The sequence below is a fragment of the Harpegnathos saltator genome, unplaced genomic scaffold (genome assembly GCF_003227715.2).
Source record: "Harpegnathos saltator strain DR-91 unplaced genomic scaffold, Hsal_v8.6 scaffold46, whole genome shotgun sequence".
Taxonomy (NCBI): Eukaryota; Metazoa; Arthropoda; class Insecta; order Hymenoptera; family Formicidae; genus Harpegnathos; species Harpegnathos saltator.
The window spans coordinates 74,057-92,876 of NW_020230272.1; the positions used below are offsets into that span (position 1 = coordinate 74,057).

The following is an 18,820-nucleotide window of genomic DNA, read 5'->3' on the forward strand; positions in this document are numbered from 1 at the left end:
TTTTCACATACGCGCTTTAGACGCGGCGCGGCGCGGCGCGGCGCGGCGCGACGCGTCGTGAGAACCCGCATAGCTGCTCTCACGTAGTTGACATAATCCGCGCGCGTACTGCGGAAAGGTCGATCCGTAAACATCGCGCGCGCGTCTACGTGCTGAAAAGCCGTGTTGAACGTAATCTTGCGAGGATACACGCGACAGAGCCGCGCTTTAGACGCACGGCGGTCCCTTTGTTTCGCCGGCACAAAGATGCGACGTGCCGACAAGGTCGTACAGGGTGTTTTGCGACACCGACGTATAAAACGTCGCGTCAGGAGGCGGTGGCTGAAGGGGCGGGAGGGAGAGAGGCGAGTGCTTTCGCGAGAGTAACGAAGTCTCTCTCTCTCTCTCTCTCTCTCTCTCTCTCTCGCGGCGCAGTCGCGATTACGGCTGCGCCGACGAGGAGTTTCCGCGCGAGACGTATCATCGTCATCATTGAGACGAATTCGCAAGAATTTCTTCGCGCTTTTCTTGCTGCGAAGCGTCTGACCAAAATGCGCGCTGACGCGCGTCGGCGTCATTCGATTAGCGGCGGCACGTCGCGTCGCCATTTCCGCCGGCGCGCTCGCGGATGGAATTGCGGAAGGCGTGTGCGACTGTCGGGTGTACGTAACTGCGTTGTTGACGGATGAATTTAACGTAGGCGAAGGCCGCCGCCGCCGCCGCCGCCGCCGCTGCACATTGTCGCGCGCATACAGCGCGCCGCCGTTCATCGTTTCATTCGGGGTCGTTAACCATCGTTAGCGGTCCCATCCGTTCTCCCTCGTCGACGCCGGCACGCGGCGCACCGCAAAAACCGCGATATGCGCGCGACAAAACTGCCCCGGGATGAAACCGCAGCTCCACCGCGCTCGCGCGAGCGACGAGTTTCGTAACGCGCGATAGTAATTGCTCGACTGGCTGCGCGTGGCCACTCTGGAACATTGCTCGTCGACCTGGCACGTACCTGGCAAGGCAAGGAGCTCCTTTGCGCGCGGGAAACGAAGGTAAAACTCGAGATTATAGGGCATGATGCGCTGTCGCGATTTTAACGCTCCGCTTAACGCGAGCCGCGAAAGTCGCGAGCAAACGTTTAGTTTCGGGCGAGAGCAATTATCTGACGTCCGACTCGAATGTAAGAACGCACGAATGGCTGAGGTGTAGCGATGTCAGCCCGAATATTCGCGCTGGGAGCGCAAAAGTTTCCGATGTTTGCGGCTAAAATCGCCCGGTAGAGGAACTTTTATCAGGGGTGTTATTTTCGTAGCGAGTGTTCGCTCGGCCGTCGTGTCGGCGATAATAACCACATGTCGCACCTACTACATTTTTATCCGAAAAAAGTATTCTATTTATAAAGTGACTTTGCCCGTAGTCTTATATTTTAAACGAAGCCTGTTACAGAAAAAGGATTTCTCTTTCGATAAAGCGATTGAAGTGAGAACCATTCGTCTAAAATTTGTTAGATGATATTCTAAGAGGATTTTCTCTTATATCAATTAATTTTCCTCTTATATGAAGAGGAATGTGTTGATTTGAATGTCGGCTTCTTTTGTTCAATCATGCTCTACCTGCAGACATGAACGAAAAAATAACCATATGCTCATGAATCAGAATATTTGGAACGCTTTTTCAAAAAGGTATGTGTGTTGCTGTAACATATAACAAAGATAATTTACCCATATTTACCCATATGAAATACAGTTTATAATTTATTGCAAGATATTTATTGCAAGTTAAATAATATATTCTTCCTTTCAATTATGTTTCATACAATTGGTTATGATGAACACATTTTTGTATAGCTATGAAGTCCATAACGAAACTGATTGGAAATTTATTTGTTATGATGATCTTATTTCATTCGTGCCTACTTGTTGTAGAACTGGAGCCAGAAGTACATCTATGTTATATATCACTTTATAATTTTTTCAAACTAATTAGTATAACCAGTTAGAATAAAGTACAGTAAATATAAAATAATAATCGTCTTAAAAACAGATTAAATAATCTGTGTAGAAGAGGAAATTTATATTAAAATCAATAAAATTTGCATCATAACATACAAGTATAACACATAATCCCTCTAACTTTAAGAATAAGATGTTTATAATAATATCTTCCTCTTAATCTTCGAGGGATCCTCTTGAGGCCATATATAAGAATAAAATCCTCTAAAATTTAGATGATTCCGCTTGTTCTGAAATTATTTTTTTTTTTTGAGTGTTTGTTAGAGCAGCAAGAGGCCAAAGATGACTATAATTTTAGCGACGTAATTCTTTTCTTTCGCGTGTGGCTAGCCAGAGACACACAATTCTGTCTCTGTTTAGTGACTGTTTCGTCGTAACCTTTCGGTCGCAGCAAACCCGTCCTCTTGCGCGACGCTTGATATCTTGGCGCGGGGATGAAATTCGCGCGAGACACGGAATTTGTGTGTCATGTCTCAGTATTAACGCCGGATTCGCCTGGCAAGTCGGCTATTTTAACTATTTTGATCTTAGCGTGCTCGCGGCGGTGTGAGCTCCGTTACGACACGCTGAACTTGGGGGCGGCTCACGGTGTCGTCTCGTTTGCGACCGTCTCGGAGACGGAGGCGGCGGTTGCAATCATTGCTCCGCAGATTGCGGCGGAAACGTAGACGTCTGTCCGTCTCTCTTTCTCTCCCCCTCTCCCACCATCTCCCTCCATCTCCCTCTCTCTCATAATCTTGGCGCACGGCGTCTGTCACGCCACGAGAGATCGTGAATGAACACGAGTGTGAGCGGAGTATGAGTACACGTGCGAGATTTCGAGGGAAATGCGGCGTTCTCCGACTCCGACGAAGAAGGAGAGGAGGAGACTCTTCTCATCCTTCTCCGTTCGCAGTCTGCGACGTTGATAGTTGGCGCTTCATACGGGCTATCTCGCACGTTAAACGGAGTGTAATGACGACGGGCTCTTAGACGAATTTAGCGTCCTCCCCGGTCCGCCCCCGGCAAGTTTCCTCCGTTGCGGTCTCGTGATTTTTCAGCGTTAAACACGGCCGTTAATTAAGCATCGGCTTTTAACGTGTTCGCCCGGGCGAAATCCGCGCCGAATGGAACGAATCGCGCTCGATCGTTTCGCAACGCCGGTTTGCAAATCAAAGGGTGCTCTCGGCGTTTCTTTTTTCGTTCATACTTTTGTCTCAACCTTCCCGTTATATGCCGTGCCGAGAGCGCGACGTAAATTGTCTCCGACTCCGGCCCGAATGTTTCTCATTTCAAATTCTTTGGAATTTATCGCGCGATCTTCTACGGCGATAATTCTCTTGTCGCTCGGGATTCTATCGGTAAATAATCAATTATTTACGTCCATCGGGATAATTCATTGTTGTTCGTTCCATCCGGTTATCCACGATCGTTGCGCTTTTTTCCAATTCTCTCTCTTTCTCTCTCTCTCTCTCTCTCTCTCTCTCTCTCTCTCTCTCTATCCCCCTCTCTCCCTCTCCCTCCCTTCTTCTTCTTCTTCTTCTTGTTCTTCTTCTTCTTCTTCTTCTCCGGCTCTTTTCCATACTTTGGTTCCGAGAGAATAGATTACCATGCCGCTGTATCACTACATCGCGCGCGCGCGGTAGAGGGTTCATATCACGAGCGGTTCGTTACCGACGAAAATCTGATTGGCGGACCGGGGGCGGGTCAGCAGGTGCTGGAATATTATGTCCTTTCATCCTTTGTCTAATGTTTGCCGGGTATCCACGGTGAGTCTCGGGAACGATCTGGCGGCGATCCAACTTGCCGTCCCCGCAAACTGTAGTAGACTTTAGGATGTGACCGGACCGTCGTCATTATCGTTTCAAACCGTCGCCGACGACGGGGTTAGGATAGAGGACTCCGGAAATTCGTCGCTCGCGTGATCCGTGCTCAGCGAGGATCGCCGGCCACCTCTCCTTGGAGCCGCGCGAAATTCTCCCGAGTCACGAACTTTCCGCAGGTTCTCGGGATCCTAATTCGTCGCCGAGAGCGCATCGCGTTTTTACCATTTTATCTGATCGCGCGTATCTTGCTCGAGTTGCGAAGTGATTCGTGATCGCACAAAGTGATAATTCTAATAATCGATAATTAGTAGAGAGAAAGAGAGGTTCGTGTTAAAAGAAAGGATTGTATTAGACAAAGTTTGTATTAAAAGAAGGGACTTATCGGTCAGCGTTTCTGCCTACGCTGAAATTACACACTAGTAGTTTTCGGGCTGAAAGCCGTTCCGCGTTTTTTCCTCGTTGTCAGCAGATTTTGCGCCGCGACACGGTCAGTGTTTTCTCGAGTTATGAATATTCATAATGCGCGAATGTCTGCGACATAACGCGTTCGCCCCGAAAATGTAGGGAAGATGAAGGCACAGTTGCACAATATGAAATCCGTTTAATCTGACCGGACAAAAATGTGCATTTTCTAGTCGGTTGCGTGCAAAATCGTCGAAACGCGCATTTAGCGCATCCATCGTCGCGAGCGGGGCAGGAATACAAACGACAACAGGGAGAATAGCTTAAGGAGGATTTCTTCCTCTGCGTAAGATTCTCCTTCGCGGTTGAAGAAAAGGGCTCGTGTTGAAATAAAACACAGAAGTTCGACGAGTAAAGAGGAAAAGGTGTCGCTCTGTGCAACAGTTAGACTCGGAGGATCCCGTCGATTTTATCGCTCCGAGCCCGAGAGGGAAGATCGATTGTTCGATGTTGCGCCTTAAGTCAACTCCCGCCGTTTTTATTTACATCGCATTGCTCTTCATGTCGCCGGCGATGAGAAAAGATACATCTTATAACGCTCGCCTGCACTGTTAGAAGAATATAATTGAATTAACTATAATCTCACTATATTTTATCGTTCATTTTGGCGTCAACCATGTTTTTATAGTTTGTGGAACCTGCAAAATATAGTAGAATAAACACAAATATATAGTCAGTGATTGCCTGAAATAATTGTTTAGTTACTTTTACTACATATATGGTAATTTCTCATTCACAAATATAGTGAGATTTAATATTCATATAGTTACATCTGTCATCATTTAGCAAATATTCGGGTAATATTGACTATATAAAAGAGTTACTTTACCTACCATTTTGTGGATTTGTATCCATACAATAATTTTAGTTTAACTTACTATAATTCTTAGGAAAAATATTACATGGTTGGTTATACTATGCCTATATCGCAATTATTACCGATATTATGGCGATACTTACTATGAATATGATATTTCGGACTATAATTCAGTTACTATATCATTATAGTTTCAAATATCATATACTTTTCTCTCAGTGTGAGCGCAGTCTCTCGGTGTCTTCTCTTCTTTTCTCCATAATGACCCTACGTCGGAAGTCGAGAAATATGCTCAGATATGCTCAGATATGCTCAGATATCCGCGCTTCGATGTACATCGCCGAGTACAAGTTTTCGTCGACACGAACAGTCTTTCTTCAATTGTGAAATCCGAGATGTTCGGAATGTTAACAATCGTTATCTCGATTTTACCCGAGAGCGATTAAGATGCGCGTTCGAGAAAGAGCGAGTCTGCGATTACTCGGAGCGCGGCGTCGGATGACTTTTATCTCCGACACTTGACAGACGTGTCTTCCGATTCTTCTTTGTTTTTACACGTCCTCTTACATTTTCTTGTTCACGCGCTCAGTCGCACAATCAGATCGCTTCGTGTGCGTAAAGGACGTGAAGCACTCGACCGACTCGCGCGCGTCGCGATCACTTCGACAGCGCTTCGGCTGGAATACCTTTTGGTATTCGGATACCCGGTAGCCCAGTTATTCGAGAGAACTCCTCGGGTCGAATAATGTGACCAAATATTCAGGTAATAGCTGAAATACCATGAAATACCGGGCATCCCCCGAGACCATCTCACGTAGGAAGGAAGGAAGGAAGGAAGGAAGGAAGGAAGGAAGGAAGGAAGGGAAGGGGGGAAGGAAGGAAGGAAGGGGAAGGAAGGGAGGAGGAAGGAAGGAAGGAAGGAAGGAAGGAGGAGGGGAGGAGGAAGGAAGGAAGGAAGGAAGGAAGGAAGGAAGGAAGGAAGGAAGGAAGGAAGGAAGGAAGGGAAGGAAGGAAGGAAGGAAGGAAGGAAGGAAGGAAGGAAGGAAGGAAAAGGAAGGAAGGAAGGAAGGAAGAAGGAAGGAAGGAAGGAAGGAAGGAAGGGAAGGAAGGAAGGAAGGAAGGAAGGAAGGAAGGAAGGAAGGAAGGAAGGAAGGAAGGAAGGGAAGGAAGGAAGGAAGGAAGGAAGGAAAAGGAAGGAAGGAAGGAAAGGAAGGAAGGAAGGAAGGAAGGAAGGAAGGAAGGAAGGAAGGAAGGAAGGAAGGAAGGAAGGAAGGAAGGAAGGAAGGAAGGGAAGGAAGGAAGGAAAAAAAAAAGGAAGGAAGGAAGGAAGGAAGGAGGAAGGAAGGAAGGAAGGAAGGAAAGGAAGGAAGGAAGGAAGGAAGGAAGGAAGGAAGGAAGGAAGGAAGGAAGGAAGGAAGGAAGGAAGGAAGGAAGGAAGGAAGGAAGGAAGGGAAGGAAGGAAGGAAGGAAGGGAAGGAAGGAAGGAAGGGAAGGAAGGAGGAAGGAAAGGAAGGAAGGAAGGAAGGAAGGAAAAGGAAGAAAAGAAAGGAAGGAAGGAAGGAAGGAAGGAAGGAAGGAAGGAAGGAAGGAAGGAAGGAAGGAAGGAAGGAAGGAAGGAAGGAAGGAAGGAAGGAAGGAAGGGAGGAGGAACGAGGAGATTCGAGGCTGAGGATTCGATCGCCATGAAGTCGGGAAATGGCTCAAGTGGCTAATTGGAATCCCGGTGTCGATAGTATTAGAGATACTCTCGTCGGTAACGTGATAAATTCTGCGAGAGCACGTCTCGCCTCGTCTCTCGTCTCGTCTCGGCTGGGCTGGGCTGGTTTAGCGGCTCTCTCGAGATCCGCTCGACCACCATTTCGACCAGCTCTCCTTTTTGCCCTTCCCATGGCGATCACTACTACCTTCTGCTCTTGCCACACAGTTTGAAACGAAGCACCTTTCATTTTTTCCCCGACGCCCTGTGCGCCCTTTTTTCTCCCTACCTTGCTCGCTCTCGCTAAATTCAATTTCGCCGGCAGATCGATAAGTAATGAAGAGCGTGACGATGCGAGACTCGATGGAGCCCCGGAGTTACTTCCGGTTAATGTCTCCCGTCGAAGCTGCTGGAGCTTCGTTACTTTGATACGCGTAGATTCTGGTTCCAAGTCGCCACCGAAACTCGATATATCGAGCCGTTAAATCTCGTGTTCGTGACTTGCATCGCGCGAGGAACTTGCAGCTCTCGCAACGTTTTTTTCGAGCGCGTGACAATGATAATATATTTTATTTTCGCCTATGCAGAGTACCATCGAGAGAGTGTCGGAAGTAAATAATTATTACTTTGCAACGAATGGACGGAGCACCGAAATGAATTAAGCGTCGTTTTATACAGGAAACCCGTCAATTTTGTTATGCGTAATGTAATAATAAAACGATTAATAAATATTATGAAATGAATATTATGAAGAGAAGCTAGAAATTTAACTGGGCTCATGACTCCCGGCTGAATATTTTTAAAATATCACTCATCGTATCTACGGTCAATTATTGCGTAATCAAGTTATCGATAATCCAATAATTCAGGTTATGAATAATTCAATCATTCAGACGAATGGAAATTTAAACAAGTCTCAGATAATTAGGATAACGTGGCATGATCGGAGAGCGATTTCAATAAGGGGATGTAGAAAAGCGTCCGAAATATCAATCTTCCGAGTATATTTTGCTCAAAACCCTTTTATATCCATATTTACCACAATAACCCTTTTATATGCATATTTACCACAAAATGTGATATGTTTCCATATAGTTTCCGCTTTTACCGTAAATTAGTGAGAAAGGTCCTTCCCTCGATAGCTTGCGTTTGACCTGTTGATCATTAACTGACCTCTATACCACGGCTGGAATAAAACTGATGGGTCTCTAGGATACAACTTTAATCGGTTGAACTTTTACGAGAATTGTGCAGAGAAAACGCAACTTTTTATTTTCAACATCTCGTTCACCCAGTGGAAAATTCACTCTTGCGCTACATTATTCTGTAGCAAGTCATGCATATAAAGGCACCGCTATTCTTTTTTATAATCATAATAATTTCATATTGTATATTTAAAAATGTCTTGCAACGCGCGCATGGGCGCCCTTTGGCTTCTCGAAATTTGGCCTCTTAGCGTACATTTCGGCATCCTTCTAACGGTATCCGTTCCTTTGGCACTTTGGAGACCGGTTCTGATTGTAATTAACTTGCGCTGAAATTTCATTAAATAAATAATGAAGTACATTCAGCGGGAGAATTTCTCGGCTCCCATTTTTAGTTAGTAACAGCGCGCGTTGGACACACGCGAGTCGAACGGGTCGCGCAGCGGCCATAAACGGCTGGACGCGACGAGATATCTCGACGTCGAGTTTTTCCCGGCAAGTTTCCCAAAGCGAGCGAGCGAGCGAGAGAGAGAGAGAGAGAGAGAGAGAGAGAGAGAGAGAGAGAGAGAGAGAGAGAGAGAGAGAGAGAGAGAGAGAGAGAGACGTGCTCGTCCCGGTGCTCTCACGTGCGACACCGATACCTGGAATCGGGAGCATCTCGTCGTCGTCGCCGTCTCGTTTCCGCCGATCGATCCTGCGGCTGTTACTGGAATAGCAAGTATCTAACCGCGATTGCGTCTCCCGCAGCGCGGGGTTGCGGCGGCCGATAAATCCACGCCGAAAACCGTCGAGGTATTTTATCTCGCGACACGAACGAACGTAGGAACGCACGAGTTCATCCGTCGCGCTCCGTCTTGGAACGCGCATAAACTCGCGATCGTTCCTGGGCGATCGAGCCTCCGATCTCCGAAGCGAGAGAGAGCTTTGGGGACAGTAAACCATTGTTCGTTATCGCGAAAGCGAGCGCAATCGCGATCGCGACTCGAATTCCGTCCTCATATTTGACTTCGAAGATTCGCGTAACGTGTGGCGCCACGCGAATATGCAAACATTTGCCTTCGCGGCGAATTAACGAGCTGACATTAACGACTGTCACGATCGTTATTTCGCTGTATCAGACTCATCGCTTGAAGCAGCGGAGTCTCGCTTTCGGCGCGACGAGACCCTCAACAAAAAAGCGGTCAGCTGGTAGAGCGGAAAGTAGAGCGAAACAATGGTTACATAATAATCGCGCTAAAGTAATGGTTATTTAATGATCGCGCAAATTTGTTTCGGCAATTTCTAAATTGCACACACCTGCGTCCAGCCGAGCCGAGGCGTTGATTGTACGTACAATTACATCGACGACGGATATTGTTACTGCAATTAATATTTCTATCGAAATTCTACGAGCGACAACGCGAATAATGATAGCGGATTTTCGCGCGCTCGCGCTGCAATTTTGCTCGTTACTTTAATCAAATATCACGGCCGTTTGTGTACACAGGCATTGCGTATTATTAATCCATCGTATTTGCCTTACCGTATTCGACGCATCGCCAGTCTGCGGACACTCGCACAGACAAGATGACTTTATCGCCGGGTACTTAATCACTTCGATAAAAGCGCCGGCTTCGATATTGAAATGCGGGTCAGACGTCGGAAATAAAATCGCGCGCGCGCGCGGCTCCTCGCGAATTTTTCAAACGCGAAATTTGATTTCTGAGCGGTGGATCACGCGCCGCCCGCCGCGATTCCTATCGATCGGATCTATCGAATGTTAACCGATGACGTCCAATAATGGAATATTTGTTCGACAAAATTCGCGGTATACGGCAGGAAACTAAAGTTACGAGCGCCGTGTAACCTGCCTTCGACTGTCCCCGGGGGGACTAAATTTTCAGCGGAACATTCAGTCTGCGGCTTTATTTCTACGATATTACCACACACAAACGTTTTATTGTCGAGTCCCGGAATAATCGCTCGTCCAGTTCCAGCGAATACACCGGTGTTCTATAATATCGGAGATTTATGCGCTCGCGTGCGTAAAATCGGGGATCACGAAGCTGCGATAAACGGCAGCGCACGAGCTCCTTCGCACGCATATTTTCACCCCGCGTGATATCTCCTTTCCTCACGACCGGACGCGTCCGTGGGAAGAATTCTCGACGCCTGTTTATTCCCGGACGCGTTGAGCTTCGAATGAAATTCGAATGGAAGAATCGCGCATTGCATCGCGGTAGCGTGATGCGAGTGATGCATGTATTCTTCGCATATCCCTCCCTCTCTTGCATATCTCTGCACCGCGTCGGAGTTACACATCGGTCACTCAAGGATACTGCGGAGAGTGTCATTAAATTAATTAAACTCCCAGCTTCGGCTTTCGGGTTGCGTCGCCGCGTCTCGTAGTACAGAGGCGCGAGGATCGTTACATCGAGAACAGGAGTGTCCTGTCGGTCGGAGCGGCGATATAACGAGGTTAATTAGCCCAACAGGGAGAGTGGAGGGGGGGGGAGTATGGACGAGTATGGAGTATGGAGGAGGGTGGAGGGATGGGAGAACGGCAGAGAGGGATGTCCGCCCGAAATCCTTCTATTAACGTCGTCAGCTGTGAGCGCCATTACCATCGTACGCGACCGTCCCATATAACTCGGATCGCCCTCGTCCTTCGTGTTGATCCGTTCCGCGTCCCTCGCAGTATCGCCGCGTCGCGCAGTATCGCTAATTCGTCGATTAGTTTACTCGTCCTCCGAACACTCCGAGCGTCGACGCGCGCTCGCCTCTCCACGCAATGCCGGTGGGGAGGGGGGGCTGTTTCGACATACTTCAACTCATGTCAGCGCGTCGCTCGATTAACTGACTCATCCCTCGATATCTTTCAAGCTTTCTTACTCTAAGATGAGTCCCACGTGTAATGACTCATACGAAGGCTATTTGATAAGTTTCGATAATAACGATGAGTTTCGATAAGTCTGACGATGAAGACCGATGTGAACCTGGCAAACAACTTAATGAAAAAAAAAAAAATTCTCAATACGGTTCAATACCTACTTCGTTTGTACCTGTTTGTACCGCTTTTTGTTTTTCGTTTGTACCTCAAAGAATAAAAAGATAGAGGGAGGGAGAAAAATAACCAGCAAGCAAGTATAAGATATCCGAAAACGGCCAACGGCATCCGAAAGAGAATCGTTTGTACCTGTTTGTACCTCCCTTCAAATCGTTTGTACTTCAAAGGAACCGGAAGTACAGGATCTTCAAACAAATGTCCAAGAAGAGATCCTTGCGCCAATTTTTGAGATATCGCAAAACGTCACTCAAAAGAGAATCGTTTGTACCCGTTTGTACCTCCCTCCAAATCGTTTGTACCTTGAAGGGTCTGGAAGTACGAAAGTAACCTTCCGACATATTTTGAAGATCCTATACTTCCGGTTCCTTTGAGGTACAAACGATTTGAAGGGAGGTACAAACGGGTACAAACGATTCTCTTTCGAACGACATTGGTCGTCTTGCGATATCTTATACTTGCTTGTTGGCTATTTTTCCTCTTCCCCTTATCTTTCTATCCTTTGAGGTACAAACGAAAGTATAAAGAATCGAACCGTATTGCGAATTGTCTTTTTTTGAATGCTTGATTTTTTCTTTTTTTATCAGATTGCTTGCCAGGTTAAATCGGTACGATGAAGCACTTATATTTTTGGGCAAACTAGATTTTATTTTTCAATATAGTATTCTTTTAACTCGATATACTTTATCCATCTCTTTCCTAGTCCTCTCATTCGTCAGCAAAGTAGATCAAGCCTTGCAAAATACTCGCGGCAGTCACTTCCTCATTGGTCGCGAATTTTTTTCCTCCCAACTTTTCTTTTCTTTCTTTCCTTTCTTCATGTTTGGAAATAGAAAAACGTCGCAAGAGGCTAGATCAGGAGAAGGGGGGAGGGGGGGCAATTCGTAGCGTAATTCATGCAGTTTGACTATGACGATTGCAGATTTGCGAGCTGGTGCGTTGTTCTGAAAAAGCATCTTTTCTTCTTCAAATATCGTTCTTTACAATTTCTTCTTTCGAGCGTTCTGATAATGATGCATAATATGCGTCAGCGATAGCCTTTCCTTCTTGAAGATAATCTATAATTGAAGATAATATACCATGAGATAATATATTATCCCAAAAAACAATATTCGTGCGGCCACGTTTAAACTCGGCAACCCAAACTTTCACCGTTGAAAATGAAGGGGTCATTGTAAACAGAATCGAACTCGGTTTTGATTTCCGTTGGGCTTTCCCCTTTTAGATTCAAGTATTTAATCACGGGACGGACGGTATTCGATTTTTTCCATTGTTGAAAAAATATACTGACACGCGTATCGCAACTGACTGTCGAAACAAAACTAAACGTCGCATATAGCTGAACATTTGGGGAACACTTTCAAAAAGATGTAGCTTTCCTGTTTTACAACAGTTTCCGACCAGTAACATCATCTTCATGTTCAGGCTCGAAACTTATTAAACAACCCACCGTGATGAAAGAAGACAATGACGAATGTTATTAAAATCGTAGCCAATTCTCTCGGCGCCAATTACGCCCTGCTTCTTCTAACAAAGAAGCGGTAACAATATGCGTATAAGCTTATCATCACCGACGCTATCGCGAAGCTTTGTTAAAAAAATACTCCTGACAATAACTCCTTCACTGTGCGATTACAGCTGCAAATACCGAGAATTCTTCTCTCGGTGTGCGCGAGGACTTTCTCGCCCTGCGAAATGCGCGCGACAATTCGCGAGATGGAGAATTCGCGCCGTTGTGCCTGTCGTGAGATTAAAACGAGTGAGGAGTGAAAATTTCGCGCGCGCTGCTGTGAAAGAGGAGAGGGCGAGGGAGAGAGGAGGGGGGGCGGGGAGAGAGGGAGAGAGAGAGAGAGAGAGAGAGAGAGAGAGAGAGAGAGAGAGAAGTGAGAATTAAACTCGGTCATATTGCGAGTGTCATATCGTGCCACAGGTGACTGTCGACCAAGGCGTCGTCGATCAGCAGCGGCGAGGTGCAGTCTCCGTTCGAGATTAAACGGCTTGGTTGAAAAGCTCCGGGAGGCCAACGCCGACTGTGGCTGTGCTGGAGCCCCAGGGTGAGTTTTACAATTTGCATGCTGTATATTATCGAGCAGGAAATTTTACACTCTCCCTGTTGACGGCGCGACTAGCGAGGAGGAGGGAGGGGGGGATGTCCGTCGAGAGGGCGTGTGCCGCGCGATAATTTCGTCGTCGGCCGCCGCAAACACGATGATGCTCGCCATCGAAGTGTCGCATTGTACGCGCATACGCGCCGTTTTAATTACGCTCTCCTCGTTTGAAAATATTTCACGGCTAAGTGGTGTGCGTGTACACGCACGCACGCACGCACACGCATTCGCGCGATTGGTGTGCGCTGCTGCTAGTCCCGGCTCCCGGCCGGCTCGCCGGGAAGAAAACAAAACAAAAATGACCGAACGCCAGAGCGTTAAAACGCACGCCCTTTGCGCCGCGCGACGAAAGGGAGCATAGCGCGAACACCTATCTACCCGCGCAATACGCACCGACAAGCAGCATACGAATGCAGCCGCTCGTCGCAGTTTGGTGCTTTTTTGCCCTCCTTTTATTTATTTTTCGCTTTTTTTTTTTTTTTTTTTTTTTTTTTTTTTTTTTTTTTTTTATATCAACTCTCCTCTTTCAGCACCAGCGACGAAAAACGTTACAACATTCCGCTTAAAAATGGAATCAAGCGATTACGCAACGCGAGATCCCAGCCCGACCCATCGCCTCCTCCTCCTCCCTCCCCCCAGCCGCACTTCGCCACCCCCTTTTCTCATGCCGCGAATCGACGCCCGCGATGCGGCCGCGTGGCGAGGCGAGCCGCGAAATAGTCTCGCTCGTGCCGCCGCCGCCGTTGAGCTGGAAATTAAAAATCGGCAGCCGCGCGCTGCGCGGCGATTAGAACCTCGCCCGCCTCGAATTAAACGCACGTGCAGCGACTGTCGACGTTATTATCGCGTTAATTAGGCGCCGTGAATATAAATGCGCGCGCGCGCACGCGCACTCCCGAGATAATCCTATCAGCGTACGTGAAACGTCCGCATCGTCGTAGACGCCAAGTACTATTATTAAGCGCTTAAGAGAGAAACGTCCGTAATGATAGCGCTGAACAATTTCGCCACGTTCCGCCGGATAAGCCCGTGTTAAGGTAGCTCGGCACTCGCCGAATTTCGCTCCACGGTCTTCTTTTAAAAGCACCCCCGTGTGTAGTAGAGCGGCGGAGAGCGTCTCACGCGGAGCGTCTCGCTGCCAGTGACGCAATGATTTCTCCAAATATCGATTACGATAATATCGATAATTTTGAAAAAATATCGATATTTATATAAAAAAATGTATACATATAGGGGTATAAAGGTGCGTATAAAGGGTATACACGAAAAATTTAAAAAGATCTTTTAAAAATTTTTATCCTCATATAATTTATTGTCATATTTTTATTAGAAAATATATAATAAACCACAGTTGTTTGCCGGAGATCACCGTATATACGGAGCAGGAGATCTATTACGGTTCAACGATTGAGGTGAAAATGATAAAAATGAGCAAATTTACTAGACATCGACCAATTACATAATATACGTATATTCCGCTGAATTCAGTCACTTTTGTAATTTTCATCTCGGTCGTAGAACCGTAATAGGCCCCCAGAGCTGTAACTGAAAAATACGAAATGTCTCAGTAAGATTTACATCGATATATCGACTTTATCGGAGACAAACAAATATCGATAAATATTCGGTATTTGTCTCTCGATATATCGATATTTCGGTATTTCGATATTATCGATTTATCGTTGTATCCCTACTCGCTGCGAGCGCAATTCGGCGCGATTAGATGAAACGAACGAACGGATGAAAATTCGCGTCGAAGCGAGCGCCTTTAGTCGCTTTTTCCGTAACGAATGTGACGCGCCGGTAATTGTTAATAATAACAATAATTTGCCGTGTTTTAACGTACGGATGATGTACTTTAATCTTTATTGCTTTATTCTCCGCTGTTCGAATAGACGTTGCTAATTATACTTTCATTTGCGCGCATTGGGAAGTGTTTAAATTGATTATGATTGAAACGGCTTTCGCGTCGTCAGCCGCGAGTTTCGCCGTTGTTGAACCTCGTCCCGCGTCGCGGAAGCCGAAGCAACGGCCGATCTCGATCGCTAATGAGTCGGATCTGAATGTCTTGACGAGTTGCTGTCTAACGCGCTCGATTGGCGCCGAGAGTCGATCGTGTTACATCGTGTGGTCGTCGACGTTAAATTGCTCGTTATCGCGCATAATCGCGTCTTAATGCCGCTCGATCCGTCGGCGATTGTGCCAGCGCGCAGTGGGATCGCGCGCAAGGCTGTTTTAACCTCGCGACGAAACAATTTGTCGTCGTTTAATAAAGGGTTAAAAGTCTTTAAGGGGTAACATCTGAGTGGTGAACGCCTGAAAACACAGAGTAAGTTTGGAAATTTTTTGTAGTTAAATAATAACAACATAGATGAAAAATTGGCTTGAAGGCCTCTAACGTGCATACTTTAAACTACACAAAACAATTTTTTGTTATTTTGCCTCAAGATAGCGGCGCTGAAGCTCTCCAAGTAAAATCACGTTTTTCGAATTGGCTTGCGAATTGGCAGAACTTTAACAAATTTCATCCGATCCGCTCGAAATTTTTGCAGTAGCTGTTAAATTAAATTCTCTAGAGAAGTACACATGATTTTTACGATCGGTTTAAAACTTTTGTTATTGTAAATATTTTTTCACTGAATTTCTTGGATAAAACAAACTTTCTTCCTAATGTTCACCATTTCTACAAAAATCAATATTTCAACACATACGTGTGTACTTCTCTAGCAAATTTAGCGTAGATTAACAAAAATTTTGCCTTTTTGTCCTTTTTGAAAGTGTACAAAGTGCATTTCTGCTGCAAATCGCGGGGACCCATGAGAAAAATGCGGTTTTACTTGGAGAGCTTCAGCGCCCGCCGTCTTGAGGCGAAATAATAACAGAAAATTGTTTTGTATAGTTTAAGGTATGCACGTTAGAGGCCTTCAAACCAATTTTCCATCTATGGTGTTATTTAACTACAAAAAATTCCCAAACTTACTCTGTGTTTTCAGGCGTTCACTCAGATGTTACGCCTTAATTTGTTCGACCGGTCGGCGTCCGAAACCGTCGGTTTCTGGAGCGAAGACAACGCGGCACGGTGTTTGGACGCGGAAGAAGTATGCTAATAATATTACAACCTAATTCGTAGCAAGCGACCTGATGAAGCGTAAGTAGGATGAATTATACAAGAGCGCATTTCGCGAGATTACAGTGTCGTTACGATGTTATTAGCTGCGCGTATCGTTAACCCTCGCGCACGCTCATTCCGCCGATGTTTCGGCCATTTGCAACTTTCAAGTGGCGGTGTTACGAGCACAGGCAAGACGGCAAGTACGCGATTTACGATTACGGTAAAATTATACTTTGTTCGGGCTAATCAAAAGCGAACGCGATCGACTGCGACGAGGGTCTCGCGTGTAATTCCTCGGACGATTTCTCATGACATGTGCGACATCTCGAGCAGGAGAAGTAAAGTTTCACCGCGAGTCCCTCCTCTCCTCCCCTCCGCCGTTACATCGAAATGTTATCTCGAGTCTTGGAGATCTGGAGGGGGAGGAGGAAAAAATAAATAAACCGAGTCGGAGAGTTTTCTCGCCGGGGCGCGGGCGGAGGCGGCTCCGCATTAAAATGTATAGCTCGCCGTCGAATGTTAATTCAAATGAATCGACGCTCGCAGATGGAATTTTCGACGACAAAGGGTAGAACCGAGGGAGATCCTCGGAGTTTACGCCCTCTCGACACCGGTCGGCGCGATTGAATTTTCTTATCGGCGAGCTCGCGGACGGTACATTGGCCTTTAGCGGATACCGACACTATTTTGGCGCACGAGACGGCTCCCGGAAGCGTAGGAGAGTTAGACGGAACGAAAGAGACGAGAGAAAAAAGAGCGGGAGGGTGAGACGGACGCCTTGAACGGCACAGAGAGGTGGGTTTAAGCGAAATTGCTTTGGGTCTGGGAGCCTTTCGAATGTCGCGAGGGGCAGAAAGAGAGGGAGAGGGGGAGAGAGAGAGAGAGAGAGAGGGAGAGAGAGAGAGAGAGAGAGAGAGAGAGAGGCGCTTTAGCCTTATAACGAGATTGCCGCGTACATGTGTGTACACGTATCTACGGTTATGTCTCCTTTGAGCGACTTGTTGGCGCGCGCGTGTACGGGGAGTTTTACGTGTTCCCAAGACCACCGGGATATACAGGCTGCGCCCCTCCTCGTGAGCGGCTAAATATCTCCGTCATTTCGGAGCGCCGTGGACGGGGGGAGAGAACGTGTCGTCGGAAATATTTTACGACGTGCTCGGAAAGTAATTACACGTTTTAACCGTTTATTCAAACATTGATGCACGGGAAGTCGCGATGAATAATTCTCTTGGGCATTCCCACGAGCGAGGATCCGCGTTCTCGTCGGAATTAGCTTCGGAGAATCTGCCGAATATTTCGCACGTGTTTATTCATCCGACTTGCGCGCATGTGTTCTGATCACCCGGAACGCGACGCCCGTGGAATGTTTCCCGCGACAAATTTCTCGTTCCTTTCTCTCTCTCTCTATCTCTCTCTCTCTCTCTCTCTCTCTCTCTCTCTCTCTCTCTCTCTCTCTCTCTCTCTCTCCGCAACATTCTCGCCGGGCATGACGTTACCAATGCCGGGAGATTGCTCGAACGCCGCGAGTTTCGGCGTCGCGCAGGGAGACGTCAAAAAAGAAGGCTATAGCCGACACGTGTCGGCCAGGCGACCGCTCCGACTGCTTAAATCCAGTTAGTGCAGTGAAACTAATCCGGGTCTAATTTGCGGGAGCGATGTTTGGGTCCTTTTTGGAGGACGCTCATCCCAATTATAAGCCGCGTCGCGTCGTGTCTAAATTGCAATCAGCGCGCGACGTTCCTTATCAAAGACAGGAGGAGTGGCGGGGCGGTCGCGCGCGTCTCGCTCGCTCGCGTGTTACCGCTACCACATTGTAATTATCTCGACGGTACGATCGATATATACTACGGTACATACGCGTTACTCTTACGTATGCGGTGAATTATCATCGCGCGGGCGCTCGCGGCACTCGCGGAATTCGGCGGAATATCTCGCGTCAGCGATAGAGCGAATAAAGTGTCGGACGTAATAACGTTTCCCTCTAACGGTGTGCCCACCTATTGCCACCCCGCGCGGCTCCCCCCTTCCTCTCACGCTGCCCCCTCGCCGCCCCTCTCGTCCACCTTTTTTGCACACCTTTTATCCCGTGCAATCTGCCGAGGCAAAAACTCACGGACAAACGGAACTCGACCGCGGCCCAAATATCTGGCAATACGAGAACGCGAGCGAGCAGACGAAAGTGACACGTGACTTGTGCACACAAGATGTTCCGGAAATTCCGGTACATGTGTGGCGTGTGGCGAGTGTTGTAGGTTCTTCTTTTATGATCATATTCGGGTTGCGCAATCTTCCGAGATGTATTCCAAATGTTCGTATATTTTCGAGCTTCCATTCCTCGCGTTTGTCTTTTCGAAGAATGCAGCGGAAGATAATACCTCATTGGTCCTTGTTGTTATTTGCAATATTACATACGATTTATTTCATATATTACAAATATTGTGTATATTACAAATTACGATATTATATGGCATTACAATATTATACGCTATTAGTTTTAATCACTTTGAATGACAAAGGCACGAATAAGCGCGCGGTTTTTTTTTTCTTTTTTTTTTCAATGGAAAGGAACGCGCTCCGCGCTTTTAATTAT

At 46.8% G+C, this 18,820-nt stretch overlaps 1 long non-coding RNA gene across 3 annotated transcripts in view; it reads left to right on the forward strand.

The window, feature by feature from the left end:
• Positions 1–17,074, forward strand: part of LOC112589303 (uncharacterized) — a 44,449-nt gene extending 27,375 nt beyond the window's left edge. For all 3 annotated transcript variants that reach the window (XR_003113433.1, XR_003113434.1, XR_003113435.1), the window contains 2 exons: positions 12,941–13,064; positions 16,112–17,074. This is a non-coding gene — a long non-coding RNA (uncharacterized LOC112589303). The remainder of the gene's footprint in view (positions 1–12,940; positions 13,065–16,111) is intronic.
• Positions 17,075–18,820: the final 1,746 nt, after the last annotated feature.